We start from the raw sequence: 12,900 nt of genomic DNA on the forward strand, positions 1-12,900 counted from the left end.
GGTGTGAGCTGAAATTTGTACCCACTCTCCATTCCCAGAAGTTCATATGCTCTCAGCGGTCTCTGTATCTGTCTGTCTGTCTGTCTGTTCTGTGTGTGTGTGTGTGTGTGTGTGTGTGTGTGTGTGTGTGTGCGCGCGCGCGCGTGCACTCGCACTCCTTTGTATCCTCAACATTGTTCCAATTCCCAAGTGCTATTTTGTTCTGGCTGCTTAGCAGGTGAGACCAACAGCAGCTTGTGCAGCCAAATTAAATGGAGTTCTGGAGTCATGCTGGAGCGAGCTCCTATCCTACATTTGCACCATGGCCTTGATTAGGACCCTGGCTAAGCACCTCTTCACTCAGAGGCAAGCTGTTGGCTAATCTTTAGTCAGGGGCTTTGTTACTTGCACCTGAACATTTAGCTAATCTGTGTATCGTTACAGGGTCCTACGGAGGGGGTGAAACTACAGATGATCTAGGTCACTTAGCAGCCTAGAATAAATACAGTTTTACCAGGGTGTTTACTGAGAGCATGGCTGCCAGGCTTCCAGCTCCCAGGGCAGTCCTTTTAGCAGATTTCTGCCTGAGAAGTGTTGAGGTCATCTACCCACCCTGTGCCTGTGCCAAAGGACTGGGGCATCTCTGGCTCCCTACAGGGTTGAAAGTCAGTCTTGGCCCTAACAATACACTCATATTGCCTGTGTTCACAATCCAAGCTGTGTGGTTTTTCTCCTGTCCTCTCCTGAAAGTACACTGCAGTGGGTACTCTGCAAGCCCATGATACACCCTGCACTGTTTCTCTCCACGGGACTCTGAGCAGATGGAAGTGAGACTTCTCCTGCTCTTGGCTTACCCTAAGCACACATTCCTGCCATATATACCCCTGCTGTCATCCTCCCAACCTAGCCATCTCGGGTGTGCCAGATAACCTCAAGAGCATCAGTCTTTATTGTTCTCTTGCACTTGGCTTATTCCTGGCCACAGAACAGGTTCTACAAAGGCATACAGAAATAAATGAGCCAGGCATGCTAGTTAGTTCTTGTCAACTGGACATAAACCTAAACATCTGGAAAGAAGGAATTAGAGTTGAGGAATTACCACATCACATTGTCTTGTGGACACATCTGTGGGCCATTTTCTTAGTTATAGATTAACGTGGAAAGGCCCAATCCACTGTGAGCAGTACCATCCATGGGCAGGTGGTCCTGGGTTATACAAAAAAGCATGCTGAGCAAGCATGTCAGTAAGCAGCATTCTTCCATGGTCTCTGCTTCAGTTCCTGCCTCCAGGTTCCTGCCTTCAGCTCCTGCCTGGCTTCCTCAGTGATGCATTTGGACATGCATTGTGACTTGGAAATGTAAGCAAATAAACTTTTTCCTCCCATAGTTTGTTTTGGGTCATGGTGTTTTATTACAGCAACAGAAAAGCAAATTAGGATACGGAGAAATGGCTGAGGCCAGGGGTGCAGTTGCACTGAGCCAGAAGCCTCACCTAAAAACTGGTCCCTCTTTGACCTGAGCCTGGGAACCTAAACCATAGGGCAATCTGGAGTTGGCCCTGTGTTCACCAAGAAAGGAGCCTTTGGCTGATTGGGGAGGTCCGTGTCTGTAACAGTCTCAGAGAAACAAGCTATTTGATTTTCTTTCTTGCTTTGGAATAAAGGGTAGTCTCTGACTCAGTTTCTCCCATTTGTTATTCTTGGGTCCTAGCCATCTTTCCTCCCTTGGCCTAGCCTCTGAAGGTGCTACGTTTGTAGGAGGGTTCCCCATGTTTTCTAGGACAGGCACCGGCACCTGGCTAACTCTTAGAAGTGACTCTTGCTGACGTGGAAGGAAAGCTCTGGGCAGTAGCTCCTGCTGCTTTTGGCTGGGTCTGACTAGTCTTCTCCTTGCCTTCTCAATCTAGAGCAGAGCTTTCTAATCTCCTGGATGGTTTAAAAATCATGAAGTCCCTATTGCCGCCCCTGGAGATTGCAATGTGACCTAAAGTTTAAATGCTAGTGTCCTCCCCCCCACCCCCCGAGCAAAGATAAAGGGAAAGTGAGGAAAACTCAGGAGAATGGGAGAGGTTCCAAGAGAAAAATACCTAAGCACTGGTATCTAATGACTCCCCCAGTGAGGCTAATGTGTACCTAAGAGAGGGAAGCACTGCCTCAGGAGTCCTCAGTAGAAGGAACCAAACTCCTGCCTCACTCCCTAAGCAGCCTACTGTGGGCTCCTCCACCCAAGGGAACACAGGGGAACAGAGCCCTGTATTCCCTCCTTAGATGATGCTGAGACAGACTCCTCATCCTGTGTAGTTAGTAGCATGGCAGATAGACACCAACATATTCAAGGCCCACTGCTTCTCAACCTTGAATAAATACTAAAGTAGAGGAGGTAAATGTATCTGTAGACAAGAGCTTACTTTTGTTTTCCGAGATACCGATGAGAAAGAATAATCCTGAGGTGACTCTACAATCCCCAGAATTACAGTTTTAAATTCTAGCTCAAGGAATGCTTGTCTGCCTCCAACCCCTAGTTCCTCCATCTCACATCCCACCCTTCAGTAGCAGAGGAACCTGCCACAGCAGTGAGAGACAGGCAAGGCCAGGCACTGTTGAAATACCAGACAGCTTCCTACCCTCTCTCGGTATCTTGTCAGATTTCAAGCTTTAAGTCCATGTTTGTGCTCTGCCTACTTGGCTGGCTGTTCTTGCACTTGAGCGGCTTGTTTGCCTGGACAGGTCCAAGCTGTCGGAGCCATCAGCAGCTGCACCTCCTCCCTCGCGCCTTCTGGCGGAGCCAACCTTGATTCACAGTAGTGCAGATGGCCCCAGCCCTACCCAGAGACGTCTGCCACTCTCAGCCCCTCTCCTGCCTGTTTCTATGAGATGAGGGCTGCCTGAACCAAACTTGCCTACAGGTCAACCTGGGCCAAGATGAGGACGACTCGTGGTTAGTTCATGCTCTAGTACATTAAGCTTCCTGCGTGATTTTAAAGACAAAATGAATGAACCCAAGGGACAAGGACAAACCAAGGCTCAAGTTCATTCTGTGTAAGAAATGCTTTCCAGCTTGTATGAGCACTAATCTAGTCTTGCAAATAGCCTTAGCAGTGCTCACTCTGCTTCCTAAGTATTAGTGTGAGCTGGAAGAGAATCCATGGAGGAGTAATAGCAGAAACTACTTTCCTTTCTTCCTTCCTTCCTTCCTTCCTTCCTTCCTTCCTTCCTTTCTTTCTTTCTTTTCTTCTTCTTCTTCCTTTTCCAATCATGACAGAGTTGGGCAGTTCTCCAAAGCACTACTCATTTTCTCAGCCCACTTGAATGTGTTAAAGGTAGTATACTGTTGCATCAACTAGTTTCTCTTTACCTTGTCCCCTTCTAACAAACTGAGTAACTAGTAACAAACATGAGGTGGGGGGGTGGGGGCTATGGCTGACCTTTTACAGAAGAGGAACATGGTAGCAACTACAGGACAGTCCCCCAACCTTTCCCCAGGGAGGCTAACTGCTGGGCAGCAGGACTATAAACAAAATAGGAGGTCCTAATCTATCAGGCTCTGCCTGAATGAGACCCCCACAGGCATTTCTGGAAACAGCCTGCTGAAGGGAGAGAAGCCGTGGCAGCCGCTCTGCCCAGAGAACTCCTCAGTCCCAGGATGCTGATAGAAGGAGGAACATGGGCCCTCAAGGCAACCCCTCCTGTGGAGGAATATCAAGATTGAGACATTTTCTACTCTGTACAACTTGGTGTGTTTGCTGTAGGGCAAGGGTAGTTTCAGTCACTGGTGATGCTAAAATATTTTAGCATCTGAGGACCAATAACATCCTGACTAAAAACAGACAGAGGCCTGGGCCTGTGTTCCACTCCCTTGTGTACTCTGAGTCTGAGTGGAATGAGGTCGTGTTAGTGGCATGGGGTTAACGGACCTCGTTCTGCTAAAATGCCACAGTCACCTGCAGCCGAGGGCTACAGTCTGCCATCTTCTGTCTCGTTTGTTACAGAGAAAGTATTCTTTGTCAGAGTAGAACACCCAGGAACCTTCATATTTCCGTAAAGCCATACAGTAGATCTCACCAGTGTGGTCACTTGTGTGTTCTTTGCGACTGCTCGGACCTCTTTATCTAGAATTAGATGTCACTTTCTCTTCCTGTTACAATGGTTACTTAACCTCTTAACCATAGGAAACATAATCTACCGGCTCTTTTTAATCCATAAAGTCCAGTCGGGTGGAAATGCTGGCCTGCAAGCAACCTACAGGCATGGTCCAGGTTGTTGAGGTGGATTCCAAGGATCTAAATCAACAGTATTTGTCATGGTCCTGAAAGGAACCATCAGATTCATGGCTAAATTGTTAGCCAGCAACACATGTGACGGATACCCCCTCCCCACCCACCCATCCACCCCTCCCCCATTATGTCTCAGAGAGTAGTCCTGGGATGCTCAGTGTAGTGTCAGAACAGCAGGGCTCCAAGAGAGTCACTGCCTTCTTGTCCTGCCATTTTAGAGACTTCCGGTTCAGGGTAGGAAGGTTCTCCCTTCTCTTGTCACAAAGTACTCCATAAGCCTGCCTTGAAAGGGACCCACAGAGGCTAGTCACCTCACAGCCAGCTGCACTACACTGTAGTCGTCCAGGTATCTGCCTGATGCCAGAATGCCCTGGCCATGAGAGAGATGTGAATACAACAACTAGTCTCCCAGGAAGATTTCCTGATGGCCTGGTACAGGACCAACCCTCAGGCTCCAAGTGTTATATCCCACAGTTTCAAACCTGAGACTGCTCTGTTTTCTCTGGGGGAAAGCTGAGAAAAGATTCCCCAGCTGACTCCCGTCTGGGCTACAGTGGAAAAGCCGTGTGTCTGCTTTCGCCCTGCCACACAGATTCCATCCCGCCTGGTTCCCACCAGCAGAGGGGAGGCCTCATCTAGCTCCAGTAGCAGCATTTCTATACTTGTGGAGTCTACAGACCAGAGCAGTAAGGCCTGAACTTCAGGAGGGAAATGAAGTGATCTTACACTGTTCTGGCTGGTGATACCCATGTTAAATGCCCAGCCTTCCTTGACTATTTACTGCTCAGGTCCTATCCTACAGTGGCACTTGTGCATGGAAAGGGAAGAGGAACTCTGTGCTTTATTCTGGCACCTGACAAGAGTTCTCTATCCAGCAAGCCATTGCCAGTAGGGAACTGCTGAAGTAGCACTCTGTGAGTCGCTCGGGAGACCCCTCCATCTCCTGCCAAGTCAAACAAACCTGCCTGTGCACTGGTGAATTGTATCTCCCAGCACAGTGCAGGACATAGCCTTACGGGAAAGTCCTGAGTGCCAACAAGAGAGGCGTCTGAGGAGAAGTAATTGGTGCAGAAAGGGGCGGGGTGCCACTCAGTCATCTAAATGAAAAGGAAAAGGTCAGTAGCGCTATATGGGGCCCAGGTTGGATTGTTGACTCTGCCTTACTGCAGCAAAGGCCAGCTAACTGTCCAGCCCTAGGCACCGCCAGCCCCTTCCAGCTGCTGACAGCCCAGCATGAAGACACACATGCTCTGAGTACACAGATGGGTTTGCATGTCAGCATGAGCCCATCTTTAGCCCTGGCCCAGGAAGGGCAGTCCACGACACAGTAATTTAATTAAATTTGCCTCCCTCCATGGCCCACAGATTTGAAGAGGTTTGGGGGGAATGGATCTGGCTGAGGAAAATTACCCTGCCGCTCTGGCACGGCCCCAGAGCTGAGCCGCAGTACCATAAAGGGTCTTGCCGTCCTGAATACAGCCCAGGGCATCTGTCTGCACTGCAGGCTCGCTCGCTGGCCAGGCTGCCTGCTGACACATCTGCCAGAGCAGCCTCTGGAAGCAGTGGCTTTCCTCCATCCCAGGAAAGCCAATGGGGGCAAAATAAGGGGGCTCCCCACTCCCCTCAGCCAAGACTAGCTGGCAGTGGTTTCCACAGAGCAAGAGCTACGTCATTAGCTCTCACCAGATTACAGTCTGTTAACGTAGAGATGAGCTCACACACCTTCACTGTCTCTACAGCCTCAGTGACATCTGTAACCCTAACCTCAGAGTTGTCAGACCACATGCATCCATGTGCGTCTGCCCTGGGTGGAGATGATTGGTTTGGGAACCGGAAAACAATTCCCCTCCCTCCCCCAAAAAACGTTCTCTCATTTTATAACTCAAGTACCCATCAGTTTTCACTCATTGCGTCTGCATTTACAACATACCCAAGAGCTGCCCATACCGCTTAGCCAACCAGCTAGTGTTTCCCTTCCATGAGACTCATCAGCTTGTCAAGACGTCCGTAGGCATTTCACTGGCCATTGCCCCTGGTCACTGAGATGACCATCACAGGGAACCCTTTTTGCTTATCACCATCTTCTCATCTCGACTTTGTCTGGTCCTGTGTATCAAGCCTTCTAGAAAAGAATATTCTCTGCTTGTCTTCCTAGCTCAGTACCAAGAACACATTCTCCTTGCTGGATAATCTCTCCTCCATAATGATAGCAGCTCCTCCGAGAGAAAGGGAATTCTCTGGCACAGTTCGTCTCAACACCAGCATAACACAGGCTGTTGCTTAAGAGTGGGACTCATTAGAGTCAGGCCATTATTGAAGGGGACCGGTCTCTAGGGGAACTAGCCGAAATTACTACTCCTTAATAGATGGAAACTCATTTGCCTGAAGCCCCCGCCCTCCTCTTTATTTCTCTGCATCCCCCACCTCCCCTCTTTTCTCAGCTTTGAAGTTGAAAAGAAAAGCAACTCCACCCCATCCAAGACAGCAAATGTCTGCTAAATTAACTTGGTCAAGAGACAGCCTTTGCTGAAAGTGTCTGTTCTTTCAGAATACAGAGACTTATTGAGAAACCACCATGAAGGCAGCACACTGTGATCAAATATATGTGATAAAATTATAGCTAGGGCCACTTTGTTTCCAAAGAGAGGATTATTGGCCCCATGGTTCGGAGTAGGTTCCCCCAAGTCAGCATGAGTATCCCCTCTGAGGACCTCATTGCTGCACAACACCAGGGAAAGCCAGGATGGTGGAAGCAGGACTCCAGACGGGAGTGGGCTTCATGATCTCGGCAAATCTCTAACATGATTTAGCCTTCCAGGGCTGGAGAGATGGCTCAGCCATTAAAGGTTAGCCTAACAACTAGAAATGATTTAGCCTTCCCCCTACAGAGGCAGGTGTTGTCTTACTGCCCTCCACCAATTTAGAGAGAAGGAAAAGACCACTTACACAACAAAGGTCCCTTTGATTATCTGGTGTGTACTATCACTAAACCCACATGCCCTACAATGCTTGACAGCTGAAAAGAAATGATAAGTTGCCTGTTTCTCCACTCTTAACTGTTTGAATGAACTCCTGAGTGGATACCATTGGTCCCAGCATTAGGCACAAGTCGGAGAAGAATGTCCTTCCTTCTCCCTTGCAAAAAGAACTAGTGGAGAGCATACAGAATTGCAAACTGCAGGCATCACCAGTTACTGTGTCATTCTACACATGGCATCCCCTGGGTCCAAAGTTATGGTCACCCTGCTGGATTGACCAGAGATCTGGTCTACGTGATACTAGCAAATCACATCTCATTGGGGTTCGTCTTCTTCATAAATAATATGGAGTAATTCAACAAAATTCTCAAATTAATTTGGAGGGTACTCTTGACTATGCTCACATTCCTGACCTCAGCCAACATAAGCCCACACTCTGCTACAATGTCCATTGTCACCTTGAGGTTAGCTACCCTTGATAAAAACCCCTATGATGTAAAGATGACATGGTTCTACCCAAAGTAGATATGTACTCGAACAAGGAGGAGGAAGAGGGATTGAAGGAAGGGAAGCTATATGGCTGACACAGGGGACTTAAATAAGAAGGACTTGTAATGGGACAACACTTGGATCTTGTTATAGTCATACTTCTCTGTAGCTTCAGAACCAATCCGACGTGCACACACCAGATGTAGATGTGCTTTGAGGTGATCAGTTGTCGTCTGAGTGCTTTGCCCTTGTTTTTAATAGGGGAGAAATGTCGTCTTCTTTTCCCTGGTCCCTCTAGCAGTCTTTTCCTTGTGTTTTTCTTTTCCTCCTTCCTTTCATACTCCAGACTTCCCTCTCCCTGACCTTAAAGAGATGAATTGGAAGAATATGCTGTCATGTCAGAAGGAAGCCATTGTCAGTTCACACAGGCAGGCACTAATAGGATAAAGTATTATCCGACTTCCTTTAAGTCCAGAAATTAAGTCTTCTTGGAATGGTAATAGATTATCACTTGTAGCCACTGTGGCTGCCAGGCTACAGGAACAGGCTGCTAGTGTCTGAGACCTCAGCTCTCTATCTGAACTATTATGAGGGATGCATTGAGCATTCCTCTAGTTAGGACCAAAGGCTGGCACTTGGTTCCTGGCTGGAACTGCCTATATAGGGAACTGTCTATATATAATTCATTCAGTTTACCTATTGGGGTGGGGGGACCCTGAGTTGGAGCAACTGTCTGAATGATATTAATGAACCCAAATGAGTGGGTAGATAAAGGAAGAAATCCAGACCTTGAAGACTGGGAAGAGGTAGCCTGAGGCCAGAAAACCAAACTTTGCCCAAGGAACAGTGTGTGAAAGCCTTTCTCCCTCTGCTTGCTGACTCACTGAGCAGGTCGAGTGACTTATCTAATGACTAAAATATCACCAGCTCAGAGACAGGGAAAACCAGAGTTGAGACCTTAAAGGAACTGTAACAGATAGCATTGGAGAGGCAATAGCATGCAAACCACTAGAGGTCAGAAAGAGCCATCATTCTTGCACAGAAGGATCATTCAGGATTTCATAAGCCCTGTCATGGCGATGAGTAGACTCAAATGGAGATAATGAAAGAAAACCTGATATAATAATTGAAGGGTGTCTTTCACAGTGGGCATATAAGAAGGTAGGTGGATACTAAAGAAATGAATGGATCAAGGACTCTTCTGTTACTATTGTGTAATTTATATGACCATTAGTAACTTTGTTAGTACTATAACTGCATACACAGAATGAGTGAGTTGAAAGGCTGAGTCTCACTCTGGTCCAGCAGCCCTGACACCTGGTGTGAGAGTGGCCTCTCAACTCAGTGCTTCCCAGATACAGGTTCCAAACTCACTGAGATGCTGCTGCCCTCTCAAGTGCTAACTTGCTTTGACAAGGCAGCTTCTCTAGTGTCTCCTCACAGGCCTAGGCCAACTCTGTGACTCACTACAGGTATTCATATGCACTGAACTCAGTCATCATAATCTCTATAGCACCTTCCCTTGTGGGTAAATAGTGAACTGTGCCCTCTACTTCTCCCTTAGTGAGTATACCTTACTAGAAATGAGGAGGTAGAGTCATAGCAGACCCAAGAAAGCTGTCAGAGGTCAGAGTCCAGGTTAGGGTACCACCTGAAGACTGGCTTGTTTTCCCCATCAGTGGACAGCCTGCAGGAGAGGGAACAGGACTATTGTAGGTGGTGTGGTTTGGCCCAAGTCCTGGCAGCAAAGTTGGCATGTACCAGTGAATAAAACCTATGATCATCCTTAAGTCTAATTCTAGCTCCTCATTAGGAAAGCAGAATGCATTGGTTTTTTAGCCTGCCTTGGAAAGCTGATCTCCCTGCTTTTCATCTCCTCTGTTCCTTGCCATCAGTGCCACACTAACAGTCCTCTGCCATCCAGGGTCCAGCCAGCATCTTGCTTACTAAATCAAAAAAAAAAAAAATCTCCCTGGCTTTCATTCTTAACTGCATGCAGGCACTTGCCTGGGTGTCTTCTCCTTCATTTTTCTCTCACTTGCTAAAATCATGGTGCTAGCCCCTTTCTACAAGAGACCCAGTAGCTCTCTCTGTGCCAAGAGCCTTCTCCATTTGCTGCTTCTCCCTTCCCACCTCCAGGCCTGGTGAGGCTTCATAGTAAGGAAGTATTTTTAATCACTGACCTCGATAATATTGGTTCAGTTGCCCCCCAGTAGAGAATCACAGATAGATGAGTCTAGGAAGCTCGCCAATCTTGTTAAAGACCAAGACTTCCTAGGTAGAAACATCCTGTTCTGGCCCCCGGTTTTTAACATCACTATCATCAGAAGTGCCTTTTCAAAAACATAATCCATTTCAGGACTAAGATAGTGTGTGGGCCAGCTGCAGAGTTACTTTAGGTAGAGAACACATGACAAGACAGTGCTTTCCTGGGAAACAAAGTATGGCCATCTTTCTACCGTATTTGGGCTCATAGGTGGCATTGTTTCCAACTTCTAGATAACCATCCTCTCTGGAATAGTGAGAGTAACATATGGTTCAAGAATAGGGTAGTGATGGGCACTGGTCCTTTGGGCTGTGCGGTTCTACTGTCAAATAACTGCCAGATATAAAGTACCTACTGTGCAGTGTCGGCCACCACGCCAAGTGTGAGATGTACGGTTTTCAATGCTTGCAACAGCCTATGAAGTAGTGAAATACCTACCAATTAATATTGTCTTCACTTTACAGAGGAACACACTAAGTACTTGCCTAAGTCAGAGCTAGAATTCAACCCCGGATACTGGCTCCAGAGTCTGTTTGCAAACATCATGTTCTCCTCCCCCACCACCCCACCCAACCCGTGTGTATGAGGGAGGCCTGGGGAAGGTGACAACAATAATGACCTATTTTTTAACTCCTTAAACCTGCTCAAGCTATAATTGACTTATTTTAAAGCAAAGATGGAAACAGTCCAGTACCCAAGCCATTCTTCCCCTGCAAAGGAAGGAATGCTTTCTAAGTGGATGGAGACCAAAGGAGCCAAGCTGCCTTGCAGTTTAGCTGAGGCAGGGTTTAGAAATGGCATGAACAGTGCCTGCATTAGGGGATGGCATGGTGTGCTGAGTGCCAGCAGAGGAGATCAAATCAGACATATGTTTAGATATATAAATGTCCTCTCTCTTCTCTAAATTTAAGCCCTTGCTGCTTTAGTGCACAGAAGTGGTAGACCCTAAAATGTGAACTCTAACCTCCTGAGGTAGAAGCCTGGAGTAAGAAAGACCCTCTTGCAGTTCCTAGTCATCGGCCACTGAAGGAAGCCAGAGGCTGTTGACTCCAGCCCTCTTGCCTGCCAACAATAGGAATTGTCTTGCAAGAGGAACTCTGCATGTTGTTCTACCCAGCAAGTTGAGTTAAATAGCCACGATAAACTAATGTCTCTAACCCTTAGAGACTGGCCTGCCTACCTTCACTGATAATCTGGTGCAGCATTATTGCACCAAAGGGTGGTAAGAAGTCCTGGAGTAGATTCTAGAAAAGGTAACTACAGTGTGACATTTAAAGAACTAAGGCTGGTGAACTAACCAGATGGTTCAGCTTCTCATTACCAAGCCTAATGGCCTGAGTTCTAGTCAGTCACACATAGTCCTCTGACAGCCACACATGTCCCCCCACCCCACTAAACAAACAGATATGCACATTTTAAAAGAGCTAAAACTAGGTAGGTAGGTACAGTAGAGGAAGAAGAACTAAGATCCTGTTCTTCCATCCCAGTCTCATCATTGTTGAGCCAAATAAACAGACCACTCCCTGTAGAGATTTCTTTCTAATAGGAACTTTAAGACCTTGTCAATCATCTACATTGCAAAGCTTCCCAGTCCATGGCTGGGAGGAAGCGAGCTTTCTCACTGGAAACACGCCATTGTACCTCCTTTCATCTTTCTCCTGTAGCTGCCACCCTTGAGGGATTCTGCAGTCTCTCTCTGCCACTGTCCTGGGAATCCAGAAGCTGTGTGTGCACTCCTGAGAATCCAGCACAGACGGAGCTCCTGGTACCAGAATTGTGGTCGGACCTTAGGCAGTAGCAGAGCTGGTTGGGATGGAAAGTAAACAGCTCTTTGTGGAAGAAGAAAACACAGAAGGATCTGTAGGAAGTCCCTCTTTAGCTGCTTATTAGCATGGAAAGAAACACATTCTTGATAGCCAATAAGAACCTCAAGGAGAAAACACATTTGGCTTGAGAGTCAGGAGACCCGGCATTAGTCCCACCTCTCCCACTGCCACCGTGACCTTGGATATGTCTTTCCATTTCTGTGGAGCTCAGTTTCCTTGACCAGAAAATATTTTTTAAAATTAGACTAAGTAATTTTCATGACCTTAAGAATTCTATAATGAAAAGTCTGTAATTCCATATACTCAGCCACAGTCTTTCCTCTAATGTGTTGCTATAACTACCCCTGAAGAGCTACCAACCCACGTTCCATTCCCAGGTAACCAGCCTTCCAGCTTGGCCAGCCAGGCTTGAGAATGAGTCATTAACACAGCCTTAGAGCCTCACTTCAATGCTCCTGAGGCTCTTCTGACAAACTGTCCCAAGCGCCTGCTTAGGGGAGGCTCTACCCCAGCTGTATAGCAAAAGAGGGCTACTTCTCCAACTGCCATAGCAGCGCCAGGCTAGAGGGCAGGCCCACTGGGGAAAGAGCTGCCCTTGAAATGCCAAGGATACTTTTGCCTAGGGTCCCCCTTCTTACCCTCCCTTCAGGTTCCTTCCAGAAAGCAGTTCTCCCTCAGGTTCTAACTCCTTCTCTACCTTAAAACAACATCGTTAATAATATGCTCATCCCCAGGACACAGGCATTCCTCCTTAGGATTCTTCCCCTTTCTCTACCTCTGTCCTCAGACCTTTGTTCACCCCAAGACCCTTCGTCATTGCAGTCACTGCGTAATTTCTGACTTTCCAGACAGCTGCCAAAAAAGGGGGTGTGAGGAAATCAGCACCCCACCTTGTGGTGCTGAGGCAGCAATGTTGTTAGCACTTGCCTCAGAGTATATACCCAGGAGGCTGTTCTCAGCAGCCCGAGTTGTGTCGTGTAGCACTGGGAACCGAATCATTTCTGTAATTTTCATCTGATCCCAGCCAAGTCCCACCCTTTGCTGCGGTTTTCTCTCTTTATTAGAGGCAGAGTGCTAAAAGGACAGAAC

At 47.4% G+C, this 12,900-nt stretch overlaps 1 protein-coding gene across 1 annotated transcript in view; it reads left to right on the forward strand.

The window, feature by feature from the left end:
- Snd1 (staphylococcal nuclease and tudor domain containing 1) overlaps positions 1–12,900 on the forward strand; it is a 421,942-nt gene that overhangs the window by 344,960 nt on the left and 64,082 nt on the right. The gene's annotated exons all lie outside the window — the stretch shown is intronic.

This window comes from Peromyscus californicus, unplaced genomic scaffold (assembly GCF_007827085.1).
Source record: "Peromyscus californicus insignis strain IS unplaced genomic scaffold, ASM782708v3 Scaffold_6__1_contigs__length_162567912, whole genome shotgun sequence".
Classification (NCBI taxonomy): domain Eukaryota; kingdom Metazoa; phylum Chordata; class Mammalia; order Rodentia; family Cricetidae; genus Peromyscus; species Peromyscus californicus.